This window comes from Acomys russatus, chromosome 28 (genome assembly GCF_903995435.1).
Source record: "Acomys russatus chromosome 28, mAcoRus1.1, whole genome shotgun sequence".
Taxonomy (NCBI): domain Eukaryota; kingdom Metazoa; phylum Chordata; class Mammalia; order Rodentia; family Muridae; genus Acomys; species Acomys russatus.
The window spans coordinates 12,721,510-12,745,593 of record NC_067164.1 but is presented as its reverse complement, the minus strand read 5'-3'; the positions used below and the strand labels follow the sequence as shown (position 1 = coordinate 12,745,593).

Here is a 24,084-nt window from a genome sequence, read left to right as displayed (position 1 = left end):
AGTTATATTTCAATTTCAAAATATTTATTTGCCTTAAATTATTAAAATTTACACATAGGTCACTTACTACTATTGCTTTTAAAGACTACATTGGTACAATGTATAGTTAATAAATTATTTTTAACTATAATATCTAAGGATATTAAACTGTATCCTTACAACTTTTATGAATAAAAAGATCATTTGAAATCTAAAAGACCACTTTCCTTCTGCCTAATAGCAGACTATTATAATTCTATTATAATTCAGACTCCCAATAGTTGTGTGACAGAACTGATACAGATGGTGCTATGATTTTTATTTCTGTTCTCCATTCACTTTATAGCTCCTCTTTTATAATCAGTCAGTTTCAAACATACTTTTCTTAGCATTTTATATTGTTTTCTAGAAGGCTCAACCTGAGTCAATAGCTTCCTGTCTCATATCAATATTTCAAATCTTATACCAAAGTTGACAAAAGATAGGAACATCAGGGATGCTAGTGTTGGTCTCTCATGTCCATGAAAATTCTTCGCTAGATTTTATATTTATATAACTTATATACCTAATACAAAAAGATAATAGATCTCTGATGTTTAATTGCAAAGTAAATGGGCTTTAGGATTTCTCAAATACTTAATTTTTACCTTTTTTTCTCAAACTTTAATTTTCAGTGGAAGAAAGACAACACATAATCTGATCAATGTGTTCTCTAGGCTTTCCCTAAGTAATAAAGAGCATTGAATAGACCATCTAACTGCCATGCAGTCAAAACGTTGAGGTATGGAGGTATAATCACATTTGGCTTTTGGGTAGACCAGTTGTCTTCACCATCATCTCTTGTGCTGGAATGCTGTGAAATACTGTCACAGTGACTGATAGAGTGGTTGAAGCTATAAAGACAGGAGAATGATTCAGTTATACAATTATAAATGACACCTCTCTTGTACAGTAATCTGTATGTATAAGTAGAACAGAAAACTACCAACATGTTAGTTATTTCATGGAGCAAAAGAAGATAGCCTTTCTGCATTCTAAATTTTTTTTTTGGGACAGAGTTTCTCTGTGTAGCTTGGCTGTCCTGGACTTGCTTTGTAGACCAGGCTGGCTTCAAACACACAAGAGATATACTTGCCTCTGCCTCCCAGAATGCTGGGATTACAGATATGTGCCACCACACCCAACTTAAAATATTTTTTATTCCATAATAGATGCCTAAAATTACACAGGTGATTAAATGTTGTCTTTATCTGAAACCTAAGTGAAGATGCTGAGAACTTAAATGGGTACCATGATAACACCAAAATAGCCATAGGCAGGTTTTGGCATAACAAAGAAGAGTGCAAGCCCAACATATTCTTGTAGCTGTGAGATGGAGTTCTTGCTAGAACAATGGAAAAAGTGTGCAGAAAACAAAAACAAGAAGAAAAGTCCAGGTTAACCTTATTTATTTCAGGTTGCAAAGTTTGATTGAATTTCTTCGTGTATTTGTAGTTTTATAATATCAATTCTTTTTGTTTTGGTTTGTATAATATAAACCAACAGAAATTCTTTGAAAATGTATTTTTTCATTATCAGTAATTTGTCTTCTTCTGGCATATTCTCTATTTGAAGATTGCAAGAGTTCCTACTACAGATACCTATTGGAATTTGACTATAAATTTCTATTTCACTGAGTTGGCCTATCTTTGAAAGTAACATGAACACTGATGTTTAACAAAGACACAGGATCAGAGAATCAATGAATTTTAGATGGCATGTTAAGCTCACTCAACGTTTTCTCCCAGCTAATTCCAACACAGGGGCAACTTGAACTGATAAAATCAGATCATTGGAATACATGTGTTCCTGCTCTCCATTCTCAAAGGGACCATTTCCATTTCTATATCTAAACTCTTTTGCCTTGAAAATGGAAAAAGAAGCCCAAAAAACTTCAGTGTTTCAATTTGCTGTAATACTGTAATAGGTATTTGATAAGTAAACTTTAAAAGAGTTTATGTGAAGTGGGGTAGAGAGTTATAGCAAAATAAGAAACTTAGAGCTTTTTCTTTGAAAGCCATTGATTCAACTGGTGAAAAGTATAAAAAAAAATCAACATATGAAATCTTTAAGTTCTATGGAGGCATACAGAGGATGGCGAAACATCCATTCCCCCAAATCTACTACGTCTTAACTAGAACAGAAGATGTTGCCTTTTGGCTCATGATCCATTCCATTACACCTCCCTCCAGCTCCCCCATCTCTGTGGAACTGAAGCTGTATCCTGTCGCGTCTCACTCGGCCAGCAAGGAAGACGCAACCACCAGTTCTTCTCCAAGCAGTTTATTCAAGCTCTTCGTGCAAGCAACTCCCCCCGAACCACACCCGTCACCCACTAATAAAGCATACTATCATCCAATCAATTCACACCACGTCTCGTATCCTCATAGGTCCAGGAATGCGGAACTACTGCAGGCAGCGGGCTATCTCCAAATAAAGACATGCTTGTTTTCTACAGAGGCAGCTCTGGCAACGTGCCAGGCGCCATCTTAGAGTGTGGTCCTTGGGGGCTCTCCACAGTATCCCAGGGGGATAATTGTCAAGAAGACAGATGTGTCCTCTCTCTATACTCCCAAGATGGTGTTATAGTTTTACTTCTGAAGGAGATAGTCACCAATTCTAATTCTTCCAAGCTTTGTGTTGTAGTCAGAGGCACTGAAGATTGGATCTATTGTTAGTTACCTTTTCACTACTGCGACGAAATAACAACCAAGAGATATGGAAGAAAAGTCTATTCAAGCTTGCAGGTCAGAGGCTTCAGTCAATGTTTGCTGGGCTCTGTTGCCTTTGGACCTATGGAAAAACACTGAGTACAATGTGTGAGAGACCAAGGTGAGGGAAGCTACTCATCTCTTGATGTTCTGGAACTGAAAGGAAAACAAGGATGCCCTAATCTCACCTGCAATGGTATGTTCTTATGTGACCAAACTACCTACGTTTGATCACTGCCTTTGGGTTCAACTGTCTCTCATTGGTGGAATGGGCTGGCAGCAAGGCCATAGACACAAACGCATTTCAGGAGCATTTATTCAAACCATATAGTCGCTGTTACCCCCACCTGACACAACTTTGACCTATATGATAGAAATTATACTCCAAATTGATAATAAAATTCTATTTATAATGAAAAAGAACATAAAATAACCAAAGCAGAATTGAATAGACGTGTTGTAGTTAAAAAAAATTACTGCAAGCCTGGCTTTGTGGTGCACACCTTTAATTCCAACAGTTGAAAGGTAGAGGCAGGAGGATTTCTCTGAGTTCAAGGAATGCTTGGTCTGTATAGTGAATTCCAGGACACCCAGAACTAGAGAGAGAATGCCTCCAATATCTGTACCTCAAAATACCTTACCAGTTCTCTCCCCAAAACATACAGGACTATAGTAGTCAAGGCATTATCATGGCATTTTCAAATGAGTTATATAAAACATGTAAGCTTTGACTATTGATGTACATGTGTTTGTGGGGGGAGGGAGGGGTGCACTTGTGTGGTGACCAGAGGCCAATGTTTTATGTCTACCTTCATCATTTTCCCTTCAGTTTATGAAACAGGGTCTCTCACTGAAGCTGGGCATTGAGTTGACAGGGATCGCTGGGCAATGAGCTGCAGAGATCCATCGTTGTTCATATCTGAGCACTGGGTTTGCAAATAGTGCTGCTGAGTTTGATTTTATTTGGTTTCTGGAGGTCTGAGATCAGCTCCGCATGCTTGGATGGCAAGCACTTTGCCAGCCAAACCCTCTTCCAAGCCCTATTCGCATCCACTTTGGTGATTAAATTTATGCTGTTCAAAAGAAGAAAAGTTTCATCTGGTTATTTTTTTCTACATAAAATAAATTGAAAACGGGGAAAGTGGCATGTCTGTAATCCTAGCACTAAGGACGTGGATGCAGTATTATAAGGAATTTTCGTACATCCTCTTGGCTATGTAAAACAATTTGAGTCCAAATCTTATCTCAAAGATAGATTAATCAATCAATCAATCAATCAATCAATGACCAATGCCCAGAAAAATAAAAGAAAAAGAAAGAAAATAATTTGTAGTGATATTAGACTGCATAAACTAAGGAAGTTAATTTAAAAGCTAACAGTTTTCTTTGAGTATATTTTATATTTTAATGAGAAAGTAAGCTGAGATTACTGTAAGAGAAAAAGAAATCTATTTTTATTGTACAGAAAAATTTAAAAAGCATCTACATCTGTGCTACTTGGTGGAAGACAGATTTCATTACCTGTGACATTTTAATGAACAGACTTCTTAAACTTTTTTTTAATGAGTAATTTTTAGCCTATACACAGCTTTATAACTTTAAGTTGCAAGGTTGTATTTCAGAAAACTTTAAATAATGAAAGAATTAAAATATTAATTTTATATGACATGATGCTTGCTGTTATTGAAACAGGTTTAATTTGCAAAGGTAATTCTCAAAATGTCTTTCTTTGTATTCAAAACTGTATGTCCATTTCTGTGTCAGCCACTCTGGTCTATAAAAAGTGAATAATGTGGGTTCATCAAGCAGTATCTTCCCTAGAAAAGACCAACTGAAGATAGGAAGAGTACACACATGAGCCCATTGATTACATTCCGAATAAAAACCCAACATTTAAAAAAGGATTTGATTAATTAATTAATGAATTAATCTTTGGAAACAGTGTTTGAATAAAGATGATCAAAATTAACCATTTACAGCCCGAAAATGTTTTTTCTTTAATTTCTTTTTTAAATAAAAAAAAAAATTTTTAATACAGTGCATTCTGCTTGAGTTTTTCCCCCTACTCCTCCTTACCTTTGCACACACCCAAATCCATACCCTTTCTTTCTTTTTCTTATTAGAAAACAAGCATCATAAAAGGGAGATGAAATGGAAGCAAAAAAAATTGAATAGGACAAAACAAACAAACAACAGAAAAAAAAAAGAGCCAAAGAAAAAGCACAAAGAACATATAGGTGCAGAGACACACATATTCACACACAGAGAAAGCTCATAATGACACATCATTAAAAACTATAATATAGAAGCAAGAGATCTGTAAGGTCAAAACAAACAAACAAACAAACAAAAACAGCCAACCAATCAACCAACTAACCAGCCAAACCAGCCATCCAACCAACCAACTAAACCAAAACAACAGTGTTGCAGGATATTTGATCACACTGTGAACCCTGAGACTGTGTACTGGAAAAACTTGTTTCTAGTTATGCTGTGGCTCAGGCCTAGCATTCACCTTTAATCCAAGAACTTTTGCAATGCAGGATTAAATAAAGTCAACATAGATCAAGGGGCAGAACCAACAACCAGTTGACAGGGAGTGAACATAGGAAAACACCATAGAGAGTAAGAGAAAGTCCAGAGGATGGCTAGAGAGACGCATAGGAAACGGAAAGGAGGAACACTGAGTTTGAGGGGTTTTAAAGACATGGTGGGGAAGGAGAAAGGGCTTTTTTCTTCTGGTACTTGGCCTGAGTAGAAAGGTTAGCTAGGTGCTTTCTCTGTCTTTCTCAGCTAATAGGCTTTCACCCTAGCATCTGTCTTCTGAGTCTTTATTGCAAAAATCGAACATTTGAGACAGACTTTGTTTAAAAACAACACAACCAACCCCCAAAATCCCCAAACAAACAAACAAACAAACAACAACAAACATGATGAGGAAAAAATAAAAACATTTTGAGACAAAAAAAAAAAAAAAAAAAAAAAAAAAAACGCTCCAAAAATACCATTGAGTTTATTTTGTGTGACCATCTATTAAATGTTCAGCCAAGGTCCAGCATATGCTCATTCTGATGAAAACGCACACTGCAACTGAGGCTGTAGCCTAGAAGGATTCTGAGCATCTACTTCATGGTCTTGCTGTATCCTGCCAGTCAAAGGGAAGGCCTCCAGAAGAGCAACCTTTCCCCATGAAGGACCTGTTAGTAAATAGCTTTGGTGTTGTAGGCCAAGAGGTCTTTATGGTAATGACTCTTTTTTGTGTGTGTGTGTGTGTTTAATCACTTCACAGCCAGATCCCAGTTCCCTACCCCCTCTCCTCTCAATCCCACCCTCATGCCCCTTCCTTCTTCCCCTTCTTTCTTGTCAGGCAAGGTGGAGCCCCTAAGGGGTACAAACCAACCTACCCTGGCACTGGAAGTCACAGCAGGACAAGGCCATCCTGTCCTACTGAGGTCTGACAAGGCAGCCCAGCTAGGGGAAGGGGAACCAGAAGCAGGCAACAGAGTCAGAGATAGCTCCTACTCCTCATGATAACCGTGCTGCACATCTGTTGCGTACGCATGCTCTTTGGTTGGTGGTTCAGTCTTTGTGAGCTCCCAAAGGCCCAAAGCAGGCCAGTAGATGCCAGTTTGTTTATCTCAGCTTTAGAATTTATCTTCTTCAAAACAGGACAGCTTTGTGTTCTAAGTTTCCTTTGACAAGGAGCATGGAAATGTCCATTAAGGGAACAGTTGATTTCTTTAAATACGGGATGGGAGAGTGATCTTTTGATGGTTGTCTAGTTACAAAAGCTAATATCTTTGTTTTACAAAACCATTTAATTTTACTGACAAACAGAAGGAGATCTCTTACATTTGAAATTTAAATTTGGAACCTTTTGTTAGTGTACTTTCAAGTTCTTAAATGAATTTTAAAAATAGCACTATAATTTAAAATAATCTGTTTCAGTTTCTTATCTATTATAGGTTACAATAATATTCCTTATTATTCTTTAATTTTTTATATATCCAAGAACATATTTGGATTACATGTATCTCCACATTACCTCTTTCCAACAGCCACAGATGCCTCCAACCTCTTTTTCCCTCAACTTCATGTCCTTTTAAAAAATGTTATTATTAGTAGTAATAATAGCTCCTGAGTTACCCATCAGTTTGAAGCACCTGTCCAACATTAAGCTGGTCAGAATTACAACATGGTGTCTAAGGGACACTGAGATGCCCAGATGAAGTACAGGGCCTGCTCTCTGGAGTGCTGCAGCTGGTGAGGGTGTGGGCCAGCTCTCCAATGATCTCAGAGTCCTGTCACCTACCTGCTGCAAGTGGCCAAGGGTTGAGGGGTGGGGAAGGCATATCTCTTTTGTCCAAGCCATCCTATGGTGGGCTAGGGGCAAGAACAGCTCTTCCACACTCATGCCCTTGAACTGGGTCACTAGCTTCCCCATCTTCAGGGTCAGCTCTTTTCTGCAGCCTAGTCGAGGGACAGGGCCAGCTCTCCTCAGTGCTGCAGCTAGTGAGGGGGTGTGGCAAGCTCAGCACAATGGCTCAGGCAGTAGTTCAGATCAGGAACATCTGTGTAGCCTTTGGTGGCATCATGGGCTTGGGCGATCAACACAGACCTGGACCATAGGACCATGAACTCAAACATGGCTCCCGGCAGCAGCATGGGCCTGGATTTTGCCATAGCCTCAGGTGGCAACATTGTCCACCTGCTGGAGCATGGCATTCAGATATTTATATGGTCTCTGGTGGCACCACAGACATCCCCTTGGCCTTTGGTGGTAACTTGGGCCACAGAATCGACCTAGACGCCAGCTGTAGCAGGTCTACAGACCCAGACATGACCCTTGGGCAGAGCTGACCTGGCCTCTGCCAGGATCTCACCATGGCCTCTTCATAACTGTCTGTGTCTCACTGCTGTCCACTCTCCAGCTCTACCTTTCTCCACAGTGTATGAACCCATAATCTTCACTTTGTCTTCCATCTCTCTACTAGTGTACTCCTACTTTCTCATTTTCCCTACAAATCACACATTTGTCTCTTGTCATGACAAGGTAGGTAGGTACTAAGGTGCTAAGGTACTAAGGGCTCTCTCTTCCAGCTGCTGTGTGCTGGCCCAATAGCTTATTAGTTTTAACCAGAATTTAAATTTGTGTTTGTCTGATTTTAGCATGTCTTATTCTTAGGCTGTTAGATTTTTAGCAAGTAAAAGTGTAGTATTCCAAGGTAAAATTTAATTTTGTATGAACAATGACATACTTTTATTATTGGTGAGGTTTGTGAATATTTGGGGCACCAATGTATTAAAGTTCATTATTTACTTGGAACTCAAATTGGAGGAGCATTTGCATTTTGTATGGTATCCCTAGCTAATCTCTCACCTTGATAACTTCAAAACATACTCAGAAAATAAGTTGACATTTACCATAGCCTAGGGTGTTATTGTTATTATTAGTTTGCCCTAAATGTCTTCTCATCAGCCTGTCATGCATTTAGCTAAAATCTTCTTTCTAAAATAAATTTAAATCACTATCTACAAAAGCAAATTGTGCATGCTATCCATCCTAAAAATGTGTAGCAGCTGTTTCTTGTGTGAAAATTATTGTTTTTTTGTCCCCTAGCCTTCTTGACTAACCTATTACCCTCAGTTCACATGTGCCAATGTGCTACATTTTTGTTTATCAAACCATACCTTCATTTTCTAGTATTCAAAATTTCCTTCTAGCCAATGATTTACTTTACTTCATAATTCCAACATCAAGGCAAAACTAAGATATTCGATCACTTTTGTCAGTGTTTATTAGAACCTTAACAATAGTAAATCAGTTAGTGACACGGGATGTGTTAGAATGGTTGTCATCTGATGCACCTTCTCTTGGTTTCTGCTAAGTTGAAATAAACCTGTTCACATCTTTTTGGTTGATCAATATTCTAAGAGTATACTCTACTAATTCTGCTATTTCTCTATTTTTTAGTTTATGTATTATTGACTAGTGTTTTAGTCTATTGTTTTTAAAACCCATTATAACTTTTGATTATTTCAGCATTCAGTATTTATATTTTTATAATAATATTTTTATTATTCATACCTGATTTAATAAGTGTTTAATGATTAGATTTCTTATACTTTTGTTTTTTTTTTTTTTTACTTTCCTGAAATTAATAGCCGCTTAATGTGGTTATTTGCTCTGTTTCCTTTGTTCCTATTGGGAATAATCTACACTATTTGTCATGCCAGTGTTGTTTTATTCTTGAAGACTTTCCTTGGCCTCTCTTCTAGCTTGTATTTACATGAAAAATTGCTACCCTCTCTGTTTGACATGTGTATTCCTCCTGTATAGTCCTTTGACTGTCAAACTGGAAAGTAGAAAGGTCAAAAGTCTATGGGATCTGGTGAAGTGACAGAATCAGTATTAAAGGTAATGAATAATTTGACAGAATTGGAGGATAAGATTCTATGTATAGGAAGTGATATGAATTTATGTGTCATACCTAGGGAATGCAGGGCTCAAGAGATGACAGACCACTGAAGTGAGAAAGTGGATTAATTAACTGAATTGATCTTACTCATGAATGAGAAAGGCATCCAAGTTGATTTCAGTGGACATAAGGGAAAAAGAAATCCAGAGGTTATGTTATCATAAGGCATAATTATTAAATGAGTGTAGGCATAAGGTTATTGTGTAATTCAAATGCTGATTTCTGTTTCCTCCATATCTGGTTGCAATTCTTGCTCTGAGACGCTCTTCTCTCAATGTTGTATAAACACTGTTCTTCAATTGTCCCCTGATATGCCAAGAAAGCAGGGGAGAGAATAGGGCTGCATTTCCTGCCAGCCAGTCAGAGAGGAGTTAGAAGAGAGAGAAAGGGAATTAGAAGAGAGAGTAAGCCATGGGAGAGGTCCAGGAGACATCAGGAGAGAAGTGCTGGAACAGGAAAAACTACAAAGTGAAATTATCTCTGGGATGTAAACTGGGAAGAAGTGAAGTATCTTAGAGGGTTAAGAATAGAGTAATGACTGCTCGGTTTTTGTGCTGTGACGCCTGTTTAAACAATATGACACAGTCTCAGTTGTTGGTTTGATTGCTGGGTTAAGAGAGAAAGTGAGAAACAAATACAGTTTTATAAAATTAATCATAACAAATGAGTCTATAAAAAAAGGGAGAGGTGATGACTTACCTAGAATCCAGACTTTGAGACATAAACTCACTGCTTTTTAGAGAGCTCAGTGAGACATGCATATTGGTCAGAAACAACTACTGAATCAATCAAATAGGATCTAAGTCTAAGAGTTTTACAAGTAACAGATTAACATTGTGTTGTAGAGAAGAAAAAGACTTAACTGACAAAGGACTACTTGAATAAAAAATGAATTTTGAGGAATATGGATGGATAGAAATCTATACACACTTTTTTTTGACTTTTCTTTTTTAGAAACTTATACAGGTATTTTGACTACATGTATGTTTATGCACAATTTACATGCCTTGTGCCTGCAGAGTTCAGAAGAAGGCTTTAAATACACTGTAGAGGAAGTAACAAGTAGTTGTGAGCCACCATATATGGATGTTGGGAATCAAACCTTGGTCTTATGCAAGAGCAGCAAGCATGCTCAACTGCTGAACCACCATTCTAGCCTTTCCTTGGCTTTTGATAGGGTTATAAACCATGACAACTTTTATAACTAATGATACTGTAATTGGGAAAATGATTTGTTTAAGTGCGGTGTAAAGTGCCATTTAACCTCATGATGGCATAACTGATGGAAAGCTGGTCGTGTTGTCTCAGCTACCAGCCTCATGAGGCCTGGACTGTACATCACCACCCTGGGAAAAGACTGGAATATACACTTCAAAGTTTGTATCTTATTCACTGTGTATTCATTTCTTATCATCCCACAAGTTAAAGAAGTTGTCAGTTGGTGCACTGTACATTGGACACTATCTTAGGGTGTTGGCTTATAGAATAATGGTATAGGCAGTCATAATGCTAGCTTTGATAGAAAATTCTGATGTTTCACATATGTACACTTTTCTCTGTGTGAGGAGGCAAGAACAGACAGCAAGCATTGTCATGAGTATGTTTTGAGATGAAGATTGTTACTTACAGAAGTAATAAGGCCAGTTGCTTCACGATGCTCTTTGTTGCATTTTTCCATGTCTTTATTTTTTCTAACTCATTTTTGTATCTACATTTTACCACATGTTAACATCACATTATTTTGAATATTTTACTATTTTCAAATTCAGTCCTTTAATTGTATCATTCTTATTCATAACCTATATTTTTCTGTTTTATTTTTATTGATGTATTGTTTTCAATAATATTTTATTTATTCTTTGACATTTTTATATATGCATACCATGTGTCTTAATCACTATCTAGATACACTGCTCTTTCTACAAATATTCTTGAGGTTCCTTATATCACTTGTTCCTACATCCTGTACAAATATATTTTGCCTCATTTCCAGTGACCCTAGGAATTAAAGTCATTTCAGTTTGAAGAAAGACAGAGAAAAATAAAGACTTGAATCACATAAGACAGGTAGATACTAAGGACTTAGATTATAAGACATGAGTATTTCTAAAGAAACAACCTCATTTTCAACTTTTTGGTTAGAATGAAATACATTTCATAGAAGTTTGTACTTTAAGAAAAGTAATATGAAAGTTATATAGCTCATATGATCATGATATTGTCATCTAAGTCCTTGAGATCCAACATTGCCCTATAATTCTGAAGATAATTGCATATGGGCTACCCTACACTTAGTTTAGTACCTCAGAACTTTTAAAGTGATTTTCAACTTGACAATGTGCCATATTTGTCGCTGTCACACTGTTAAATGTTAAAATATAGAGTATGTAGAAATCAAATGGCTTCTAAACTGTATAAACTTTCAATATGCATTGATCAAAAATAATTTCATTGTTTTAAAAGCCATTAGGAATAATGGAGGCAAGTGACTTGTGACACAAATTTTTTTTCTATATCTACTTTATTCCACTGCTCTGTAACTCACATCAGTCACCCGAAGAGTTCGACACATTAAGAGACTTGCCGATTGGGAATAACATGATTAATAGTGAACGGTGAAGCCAAGGATACAGGCAGATATTTTAAGTGCTCCACTGAAATATAGAAATGGTTTCCACACTTGAGAATATGAAAACTGTGTACTCGGAACGTTTCTTAAACTACAAGAGTCAAATAGTGGAAATCAATCAAAGAAGCAATTGTTTTGGTTCGTTTTAATTTGAAACCAACTCAATATGACTACTTAAGGGAAACAATTAGAACGAAAAACTGACGTCTTGGCCCCACACCACCTCAATAGTGAAGCCGTTGGGGAGAATCGTTGGTGAGAAATGCATAAGCATCCACCCACATGCCACAGCGGTATTGAGAGAGAATACTTGGAATTCAATTGCAGCTCTGCCCCTGACCTGGTTGGGGGACTGCTGGTTCGCTCAGATCTCACTGGGAAATCATATGGCAGCAGCTACAGTCTCTCATCAGTGTATTTCCATGTCAATCACACATAATATATGTGACTTGAAACATTTCTGATAGTTCCTCTTGCTTTTCTTCTCCTTTCTTCATTCTTTCTTGTTTTTTTTTTTTTTACCTCCTTCTACCATTCTTAAATAATTATTTGTTGTCTTAATGCTTTTTACTAGCCAATATTGGTAGCCTATGGATATTACAACTATTTCTGAGGAATAAGCTGTGCCATTAAACGTCTGCGACAGTCACTTTCACTTAGAAGGATGTTACAAAGTAGGCTAGGTATCAGAGAGACAGAAAAACCAGTGTGAGAATAAGAAGTTCAGAGGAAGAGACTGCTGCTTTCCCCATGCAATCCTGGGTGACTTATAGAAATGTATTATAATGAGTCAGTGTTGCTCAGTCTGCAAGGTAAAGGAATTTATGTGGAGTTGGCTTCATATTTCGTACTTAAAAAATGAGAAAGGCTATCATTAATCACCTTGCCTTCATTTAAATAATAATTAAGGATGCTGTCTGAAGTGCCTGCCACAGCTCCTAGGAGCACAGTGGGCCTGTTGACTACACTTTAAACACAAGTTTTCTGTGGCTTACACTTATATACCATGCTGGTCTGACAGCTGCTGCTGCACCCCAGTCAAGCATGTGGTGTTCCATCATTATTTTTGGTGCCACGGGGCTTTTGCTGTGATGTGCATCACACTTGTCCTGGTAAACTTGTTTATTATTCACAATCTTGAGTTTCCATGTTAGGTTCATTATAGCTTGAGGAGTTCTAGAAGCATTTTTTTTTTTTTTTTTTTTTTTTTGTGGTACTTTTAGATCTCTTAGATGGGAAACAGTGAACAGTGTTTTAGGGTAAATCTTGGAATTATTAATGCTGTCTTATTTGTTTCTTAAAAAGTAAAAAGCATTTCTATTTTTAAAAGTAACCATGCTACAATTGGACAGTGGTTTGTTTTAGAATTTAGAGACACTATTTTGCATTATGTTATAATGAAAATGTTAGATATTATGGACAATTTCCTTAATTCATTCTGCTGTTAATACTTAATGGGTAATTCATAATATTGCATTCAACTCTGCAAAATCATGTGTGATTAATGGCACACCATGTGCTCAGTTTTCTGCACTTGGCCACATTCCTAGAAGAGGCTTCATCATTTTTGGATAATACCTCTTGTCTGCACGTGTGTGTGTGTGTGTGTGCAAATACCTTTACTCACTGAGCCATCTTAACAGATCAGATTGCTCTTAAAGTGATTCTGACACCATTTTTGTTATTGGTATTAACAATTTAACTTGCATAACAGGCAATTTACACATGTTGCATTTCCTAACTTACACCATAACTACTGAGTGGCCTAAGTGTATCTTACATATGAGCAAAGAGAGTCCCATAAAGACACCATGGATCCCAAAGGCACATGGCCAATGAAGGGCAGGTTAAGGATTGGGACATGCTAGTCCGAGAGGAAAAACTGTGCCTTTAACCACTCTGTGGAGCTGCTACCAAGCAGGGTTATAATTAAGATGTGCACATGTTCAAAAATTCTTAGAAGTTTTTTGGTTTGTTATAATTTTTATCAATCTAAGGGATAGGATAAAGAATTCTTGAATTTTGGTAGAACAATTAATTGAAATTATTTATTAAATAGTTATTTCAACTCTATTTTGAGTATTAGGCCATCATTCTTCAGCACAAGACATTTTTGCTAACTAAACCAAAAGCATCTTATGAACTGACAAAATTTTAAACTTAATTATTTCTTCCTCATGGTAGAATGCTACTCCCTGGATACGGGTACCAATGACACAATGACTTCTTAGCAACCCCTTTCCTGAATTCTTTTGCCCATACGCAGCAGCTAACTCATGTATTGCGTCATCCTGTCCATCATTCCTCACTCATGGTAATTCGCATTTTACAAATAATGTATGCAAGTTAGGTATTTTTCTTATTACGCTTGTTTGGAGTTCTTGGCCTCATGCTAGTGGTAGCCTTCCCATAGCTTTATGCTATCTGGGTGCTGTTATAGCACCTTTAAATCTTTGTCTCCTTTTCATTCGTTCTAATTTTTTTTTCCTCCACTAACTTAATATGTTGCACATTACCACACCAATACTTTCCAGAGGCACTCATCTCTGAAACTAAACCCCATTTTAAACTGAGAAATGCATTAACAACCCAAAGTAACTAAAAACTTAATTAGGAAAAGAATAAAACCAAATTTAATCCAGCTGGTATTTACTAATAACTGTTTATGAGGAGCAGGCGAGAGTGAGTATTATGAGAGCTCTATTTGTGGAAAAGTAAATCAACAGGGGCTGAGGCTAGGGGAGGGAGTGGCTGAGCTTTGTAAAGAGATATTAGTCATGGGTTTTGTAAGATGTTCCTGGAAGTGGGAGCATGATTTGTATTATGTGACTAATGACATTAAGAGATTATATATATGCCGTGAGAACTCAAAAAAATCAGAAATGTACTCTGTGAAAATACTCTCTAAAAAGGGCTATGAGAGCGAGTTGCTGAAGAAGAGAGATGATGAAACGAAAACAGTAGACAGCAGTTATATGAACAGAGTGGGAGAAAGTGTTTGGTACAGAATGTTTGTCAGGTACAGGAGTTACATTTGCTGATAGGAGACACTTGAATGGTGGATGTGGATTCTTGAGAAGTGGTCCTATCAAGCAACATAGTGCAGTGGTTCTCAACCTGTGGGTTGAGAACCCATTGAGGCTTGTGTATCAGATATCCTGCATATCAGATATTACCTTATGATCACAACAGTAGAATATTGCACTTATGAAATAGCAACAAAATAATTTTGTGGTTGGGGGGGGTGGGGTCACCACGACATGAGGAGCTGCATTAAAAGGTTGCGGCATTAGGAAGGTTGAGAGCCACTGACGTAGTATAAAAAAACTAAGCAGAGGTTTGTTGAGAAGCTGATGATGTGTTCCAGAAATGATGCTTTGTTAGTGATGTGCTTTTCTAGGCATCAATGTGAGTCATACAAACAATGCTACTATGTCTAAATAGACAAGAGAAACACACCTCTTGGACATTAGAGGTAGAGGACACCTTTACGTACAAGTACTTGCAGGAAGAACTGCATTTATTAAGGATGCTTAATAATTATTGTCACCTGTGAAGCTGCCATTCTTCATCCATACTTTACAATAAAACAGTATTTGCAAGTCTAAGATATTTGTATCACAGTATACATTTCACAATAAGTATTCCTTTAAAAATTTTATGCTAGTTATACAATAGATTATTTTCCCTCCTTAATTGGTACGAAAACTTCATACTTAATATGGCATCTTAATGTTAGCATAGGAATTGGAAAGTCAGTAGACAAGCAGTTTAAAACCCTTTGTCTTAAGTATCTGAGAATATATTGAATTGTAATTTGTAAGGGCTTTCTAGGGTTGATCGCAGGCTCTCAGCAGAAAGGTTTGTAAAGTTCCTACGAAGGAAGAAGCATTTCTCCTAATCGATTAGCAACACCAATTCCATTATAAATATATATATATATATGCGTGTTGACCTTTAGCTTGTTTTCCTGAATACAAATTCTGTAGAGCTCTCACGCAGCTGTTCATGCTGTGATAGCATTTTGGGGCACTGGAACACAAATGGGGACATCAATCTACCCTCTTCATTGGAGAGTCGCTGTATGGAGCTTAATTGCTGGTTCCTCTGTGGTTCCCGTGCCAAGCTTATGGCAGTCAGCAGGCCTGCGGTGTAAAGATTTCTCCATAGTGAAGCTCCATAGCTTAAATGAGGAGGTTAGAATCTTGGACAAATAAAGCAAATATTGAGTGGCTTATAATACCTTCCCCCTTTGACTTGGAAAACAAATATGTGCACATTGTTAGACAACAGGGTCATTGAAACAGGCTTGCACAATGCAACTACTAAGCCAAAAGCCAACAATAGAAACAAACTCAAATCATTTTTTCCATAGACAGAAAAGATTAATTTTCATCTGTGAAGTTTTGAAGGTCTCTTTTTACTCATTTTTTTCTTCATCTCAGGGGATAGCATGAATGAGGACCCCAATACCACAAGATTATGCAGTTGAGTTCTCCACATTTGGGAAAATCACAGAGGTCAGCACACTCGGAGTGCAATGGCTAAGCCTCACCCTGGGAAAACCAGCTTTGTGACCATGGGATCTCTCCTGCCAGGTAAATATTTAAAGCTCTCATTTAAATACTATGCTGTCAGTCAAAACACAGATGGGAAGGCTGTGTAGTGGACCATTTCATTTTTAAAGGGGTTTTCATATTTCTTGTACCAAATTTTACTCTAGATGTTCGGCAGTCACAACATAATTGTTGCTTCCATGAGCTGATGTGCCAGAGTTAGAAACAGTGCCATAAACCAGTCAGGTTTATTTATTTTTTTTTTTTTTCTGAGCACTGCAACATAACCCAGGAGATTAAATTAGAGAATTATTTTGGTTCATAGTTTTAGTCCCTGTTCACCTGGACTCATAGCATTTGGACCTTGTGCATCTTGGGAGGAGACTTACAGCTGAACAAAGTGGTACACTTCTTGGAGGCTGGGACACAGATTGAGTGGGAGAGCAGGAGTTGTGTTTGTAATATCCTTTTTTTTCAGCACGTATACTCAGGATATTGCCTCCTTCAACTGGATCTCACCTCCTAAATCTTCCACCATTTCTCAGTGGTGTGGCAGTAAGATAATGCATAGATCCTTAAATAATATGTAAAGTTTACACTATAATTACCGTAGACTCGGTATATATGAGTTACAGTTCTTATCCCAATCTTGAAAAACAGAATTTGTTTCTCTAATTGCCACAGAATAAACAGATCCAGTACAATATAAATATAAATTTGTATATACTCTATACAGTATAACGTTGAGGAAGTTCAATAATTTATAGAAAAATAAATATCTTTCATTCTTATCATTAAGTTCATGGTTGAGATCTATGTCACAAAAGACATATTTTCAAATGAAAAGCATACAAATTTATATAACTGTTTGCAACATGGTTGCCTTTAAAATAGCCAAAGGGATGGAGATGGCTGTGTGTGTGTGTTTGTGACAGCTGATAAATGTGACAGTTGTGGAAAGGTGGGGATTGACAAAGAAAGAAGGAAGCATTGATAGTACAATTAATGGGACCTTAACAAGAGCTACATGTTCAAGCCTTGCAATGTAACTCAGTGTCTTTAGAGACAGGGCCATTCTTTCCATATAAATTGGGTACTCTCACGTAAGGGTCTTGTGGGTAATGAATAATGCCAGTTAGGTATTATGGCCTGCTTCAGGGTAGAGAACTCTTTCTGACTTTGATCTCCTGTACTGTGGATAAGGGTGTTGGAGGCAGGGAGGGTATGGTCTTCTTCATTTGACTTTCTCACACACTAAGGTGGCATATTGTGATGTAGCATGTTATGAACCTCATAATTAACATATCTGGAAAATGTGGACATAATGTAATCTACTTATTAGGGTAATTAAAATTTTAATTATGTGACTAGACATCTATATCCAAAGCTACCAAAACACCTTGATGTATCGTATTGTTATCTATTATTACAGCGCTGCTGTGATTCCATCATGCTTTTCATAAATGTCTAAGAACTTTATAGCTTTAAAGTTGTTTTATTTTTATGCACTTAAGAAGCCAGAGAAGATCCATGGTGGCTCATGCCTGTAACCCCAACACTCAAGGAGGCAGAGGCAGGTGGATCTCTTGTGGGTTTGAGGCCAGCCTAGTCTACAAAGTGATTCCAGGACAGCCGAGGTTACAGCAGAAATCCTGTCTCAAGGAACAAACAAATAAATAAACACAAAAAGGCAGAGAGTAAAAGAGAAACAAAAATTCTTGCTTTCTTCTCCAACAGGGGTTTATATCTTAACCATGGTGCATGTTGAGATACTATCAAGACCAGCAAAACATGAAAGGATGACAGTAGGAGCTGAGGGTTCTACATTTATTTATTTTATTCTTTTAAAGATTGTCTTACTGTGGAGGTCAGGCTAGCCTTGGAATGATGATAGTTGTTTTTATGTTTTTACTCTTTTCTTATACAAAGCAACCTGACCACAGTTTCCCTTACCCCTGGTTTCTCCCAGTTCCCACTCCCTCTTCTCTTCCCAGATCCACTCCTCTTCCATTTTCCTTCAGAAAAAAAAAAAAAAAGCATGCCTCCTAACGATACCAACTGAACACAGCAGAAGATATAATGAGATTAGACACAGACACTAGTATCCACAACAAACTTGCTTAGTGACGAACAACATTGTTCTAAATGTTCCAGCTAAAAACCTTCAGATCTTATTTGATCTCCCTCTCTCCCTCCCCTCCCTCTGTCATTCCCGCTCCCCCCCCCCCACACTCATCCTATCTCATCAAACAGTAAATCCTACCACTTTTCAATCCAAAACATACGCAGCAAGCAATTACACCTTAACACTTTCCACACCAAACACTTCTTACACTGCTCTGGTCCATGCCATCATCACAGCATGTCTAGATGACTGAAACATCTTCCAGTGTGGTCTTCTTGCTTTTGTGACTTCTCAACGCTGCAGCAGCAGACAGTCTAGGAAAAATTACAAGTAAAAAAAAAAAATTCCCTTTCCTGTTCAAACTTCTTCAATATCATTCATCTCAGTTTAAGACCCAATGTTGTGGAAAGTTTGGGGGAGCAGGGTTAGTTTGGGAGTTTAGTTTGAGCACTGGAGACAATGTAGCAATTTGATGTGGAGAAGCTAGGTTCTGGCTGGATAGTGACTTTGGAAGTGGTAGGTCCCATTTAAAGGCTTGAAACTGGATGAGATACCAAAGAGGTGGGCCAAGAGAGAAAATAGAAGATGTCTATAGACTGATCCCTGAGCTTTCTCAATCAATAAGAGTTGGGCATAGGAGGAATTAACAGGCAGACTAAATGTTCTTTGTAAGATGCTGAATTTTAGAGATGATGCTAAGAAGGAGCAATGATCAAATATATCAAATGCTGCTGACAAGTTAGCTAAGTATAAAACTGAGGATGGCGTGGATATAGCAATGATGAAATTACAGTGATAGAAAAAGGACTTTTAGCTGGGTAGTTGAGGCATGAAGAAGCACCAGTAAACATAACCTTGATAATACAACGAAGGGCACATCACCCAGACCTAAAGGTCTACTGAAAGGTACAGATTTACCCTTACCTTGGATCATGGGCAAATAAAAATATCAATAAAAGAGAAGGAACGAAAATAGGTAAGTCTAGTGTTAAAGTTTGTGACATCAACTTTGAGCTATTTTATTTATTTCATTGTTTGGAGAAAATAAGAAAATTTAAAGAAGAAAAATAACTAAGGAATCTTGGGCTCCAGTAGTAAAGCCATAAATAGCAATAAAATTTATGATGAGGGCAGAGATGGCTCAGTCCATAAAAGTGCTTGCTGTACAAGTCTAACAGATCCCAGAATCCCTAGTGGAAGGGAGAACCTGTTTTGCAAAGTTGGATTTTGGCTTCTGGGCCAAAACTATGCACCGTGGCACATGAACTCCCCTTATAATAAATTCAACTAAATTCAAAAGGCTTAATAAAATTACCCTGATGGTCTAAAGGTCATCTGTAGCTAGGCCATCAGTGATGAGGCTGGAGGAAGGAGTGACTTCAGTTTTGTCATTCGAACTTGGAATGTGGCAATGGAGTTATAGATGGCAAAAGGTTAGGTCGACTTCTTATAGTTAGCACTGGGGAACCCTCTGGACCCTGAAGATGAAAGGTTGGAGAGGGCAGAGTGTAGGCATGAGGCTATTCTGTAGTTTAAATTCTGATTTCCTGTAAATTCTGCTCCCCAGTTGTTCCCCTGTTATGTTAATAAAGTGCTTACAGCTAATTGATGAACTGGAGAGAGAATAGGGCTGGACTTCCTGCTAGCCAGGGGAGGAGGAGTTAGGAAATTCAGCCAGGGGATTGAGCCAATGGTAGAAGTCCAAGGAGGATCAGGAGGAAGGAGCTAGAGCCAGGGCCTAGGAAAACTACAAAGTGCAAGCATCCCTGGGATGTTTTCTGGGAATAAGACAAAATACATAGCACAGAGGGTTAAGAACAGACTTAAACTGCCCAGATTGTGTTTTGAAGCCTTGTATTATAAAGCAGTCTCAATTATATGTGTGATAGCTGCACTGAGAAATAAGCTAAGTGAAACAAACACTGTTTTTTATAAAAATAACGTCAACAGCAGAAGGCTTTCTTTGTGCACTCAAGTTCCTCTGTATGGGGCTTGCTCTTGACTTTTGTTGGTAGAAGGAACTCTCTTGAGAGTTCATTGTTCTATAATTAGTATTTCATCAAAGATGACGTTTAAAAAAATCTAAAGATAAGAGCTTAAGCTTTGAATGAAACATTAAAACAGCTATCATAGTAATATATAGAATAACCCAAAGATGTAAGGTCCAAGGGCTAATGAAGTGTATAAATCTAGAAGGTTTCTGGGTTAGATAAATTTCTCTTATGTCCTAATTTGACTTATAGTACAGGTTGTTCAGTCCTTTCCCATTTTATTAAATCTATTTTCAGCATTTAGAAATTTTCTGAATAACTGGTAACTGTTATGACTTAAGACAATTTCTCACTGATGTGGGGTACAAGTCATGGAAAGGAGAAGGGATGAAAAGCAGTATTCTAACAGTTAAGTGTGCAAATGCAACTACAAAATAATCATACTACATTTTTTTAAGGGCTAAATTATGCTAAGCTATTTGATCACTGGTGATCTTACACTGTCAGTTCATTTTATAAAAGAATTAAGCCTTTAATAGCTCTCAGTACAGGAGGAATAACAGCTACAGGTCATGAGATTTGGGATCATTGCTGATTCTTCAGAAAAGCCTTAATGCTAATAATGGTAGGAAGCATTGTCACGTGTACTATGTGATAGATATCCTGTTTACTTTAGTCTTTAAAATAACTGTGGCGCAGTTTAGCTAAGAACACTGACTCCTGGATGAGATTGTCAGCTGCCCCAATGATGCTGCCTAGAATTTTGCCACAAAGATACTTACGCCTGAGTCTGCGTTCAGGCTATGCTAATAATGATGACACTGTGGCATTGTTCTAGCTCTTTCTACTTTGAACTTCTCACTTCAGACAAATCACCTGGGACAGTTTTATGATGAGGAGGGTAGACTATTACTTATGCATTAAAGATTAAGTCTACTTCCTCTCATCTCATCACTATAATTGCAGTCTTTTAGTTCATAGTGCTTTGGTCTTTGGGAACCCATTTGTGCTTCAAACGTTATTACTTGTGGCAAAGGTCATTCATTTGACCATTATCTGCGAACATCTTCATTATTAGCCAATTATACTACATTCATTACCAGGCAGCTTGACTGTTCCAGGAGAGAAAATATTTACCCAGGATTAGACTTGGAAACTCATGGGGAAATGTATGAAGAAGAAGGAACTCTGGACTCATAAGGTAGGTCTCTTTCAGAATCAAGAGAGAATTTTATAGATGGATTGACCCTTAGAGGCCAAACACTTTAATGCCCTCACTTTGTAGATAACAAAGGCCTAACTCATGCTACAGGGCTATAATGCCCAGACTAGAGCCCTTCTCATTTTTCACAGATAGAAGACAAGTTTATTTGCTATGCAACGAATGTCTACAAGTCACAACGTAAAACCAACAACAGAAATGAAACACAGGTGATAGACAGAAGCAGCTGGCTCTGAGGAAAATTCATCTGTTAAATACATGAAATAGTCCTTAACCTTTCTTTTAGAAAAACATCCTAATAGTTGTCATGCTAAAACAGGACATTTCTTAAGCCTCATAACAGCAAGGCTGTAGAAGAGGGATATTCATTTGTGGGTATTAAAAAGGCAACTTGTTTTATTTCGATAGACAGGAATTTAGAATTTGATATATACATGTCAATGTTTAAATATGCATCTTCTCATCAAGGCATCTCATATTAGGGAATGTGCAATATGCATATACATGTTTAGAGGTATAAGATATCATTATACTGTATATAGCAACAAAATCCTAGAAACAACCTCGCACTCATCAGCAGGGACAAGCAAAATGAGTTGTACCCACATATTTAAGTAACTGGCACTGTTCAAAAGAAGGAAGAATTTTTATAGCCCCAGAGATAGAAAATTCTGAGATATATAGTTACATTTCAAGGACTAGGTAGAAACACTACAGAATATACAACAGTGTTTTTTTTTTTTTTTTTAAGTTCACATTCTTAAGTAATATAGAATACCTTCTAAATGTAAAATCATAAGAAACTATTAAAATTGTTATTTCTATTGAAACGAAAAAAGTTTAGAGTCAAAGTTTGGATATAGATTTTGGATACTTTTGGTTTTTCCTTTGTACTTCCTTTTTAAATAAAAAATTTTTTTGTTCACTTTATATCCCAATTGTAGCCCCCTTCCTCATCTCCTCCTGGTCCCACCCTCCGTCCCTCATCCTCTTTCCCTCCATCCCCTACTTCTCAAAAAGGGGGAGCCCTCCTCCTCTGTCATCTGACCCCAGCCTATCAAGTCTCTTCTGGACTGCCTGCATCCTCTTTACTCTGTGGCCCGGCAAGGCTTCCCCACCAGGGAGAAGTGATCGACAAGTGCAGCCCTTCTCATTTTAAGACTCACAGAATTCTTTGTTGTCAAGTTTTTAGCAACTCTTCTTTCATGTTTTGGGACCTGGAACTCAAAGTTTCTCTTTTCCTTTGTGTTTTGAATTTCTTTAAGTGCTGTAGAGTTTCTTGGGTTTATGATATATTGAACAGCTCAGCTCTTGTACCCCTTATTCCCTCCCCATCCAATTCAAGTCCACTGATCTGTAAATTTTATCTCACTATCTACTCATAAGGAAATCAATTACTGAAAGGTTTACAAGTCTAGAAAAAGGGATAGAAAGATAATAAACTGCACAGTCATGCTTAAGACAGGTCCACTTATCAGAGTTACAGATTTTGTTGGCAGGAAGAAAATGTGCAAGTGGCACTTCCAGAAATCCTCAGAAGCAATTAACTCAGTATGGGTCATCTTCAACTCCCTTGCCTCCAATAAAAACTCAAAATATTCTTTGTTCTGATTTCCTTCCTGACTAAGTTTTGACTGATTATGTTTCTGCATAGGTTTGGGACTATGGATGAGAAACAGTAAGTAGATGACGATAGGTGGTTTATAGAAAAAAAAAAAAAAAAAGAAAAAGATTAGGTGTAATTTTAGAAGCCATGCATAGAAGCTTATGTGGTCTTTAAAGCAAATGGCTGTATCCATGATCAAATAGAATCCTATAGAAATTGGAATCTCCATGACGTATCCTACTAATTTACAAACTTAAATCGTTGCCCTAGTTCTACTACTTAATAAGGGTTGATTTTTCAACCAACCACCCCTCAGCAAACCTTGCTCCATCTTGCTTAATCTACTCTGCTAAACAAAACAGAAACAAGAAAACTCAGAATCCTTTTGAGGTTATGTGGAATTTGAAACTATTGATGGAGTTTTCCAATGAGTTAGTCAATAGGTCATTTGTCTGCAGCATTTGTAGCGAGACAGATATTGAACTTTGCATCTTCACCTGATCTTTATCTTGAAGTCCAGTTTAAAATAAGTCTGGTCAGTCAGATCAAATTAAGAAGGCTCCCTGTATCTTACTTCTGTTTTTATATAGTACGTTAGCCTGTGCAGAGAGGGCGAGAAGGGAAACCAAGTGTGAGCATGGGAATTTCCATATCCTTACAGATTAACTGAATCTAATCCTGCCTTTTCTTTCTTTCTTTCTTTCTTTCTTTCTTTCTTTCTTTCTTTCTTTCCTTCCTTCTTTTAGT

The 24,084-nt window shown here is 37.4% G+C and overlaps 1 non-coding gene across 1 annotated transcript; it reads right to left on the bottom strand.

The window, feature by feature from the left end:
• Nucleotides 1-16,279: 16,279 nt before the first annotated feature.
• LOC127211108 (U1 spliceosomal RNA) lies at nucleotides 16,280-16,443 on the bottom strand. The gene has a single exon (XR_007833386.1). It is a non-coding gene; the product is annotated as a U1 spliceosomal RNA (small nuclear RNA).
• Between the last annotated feature and the right edge of the window lie 7,641 nt (nucleotides 16,444-24,084).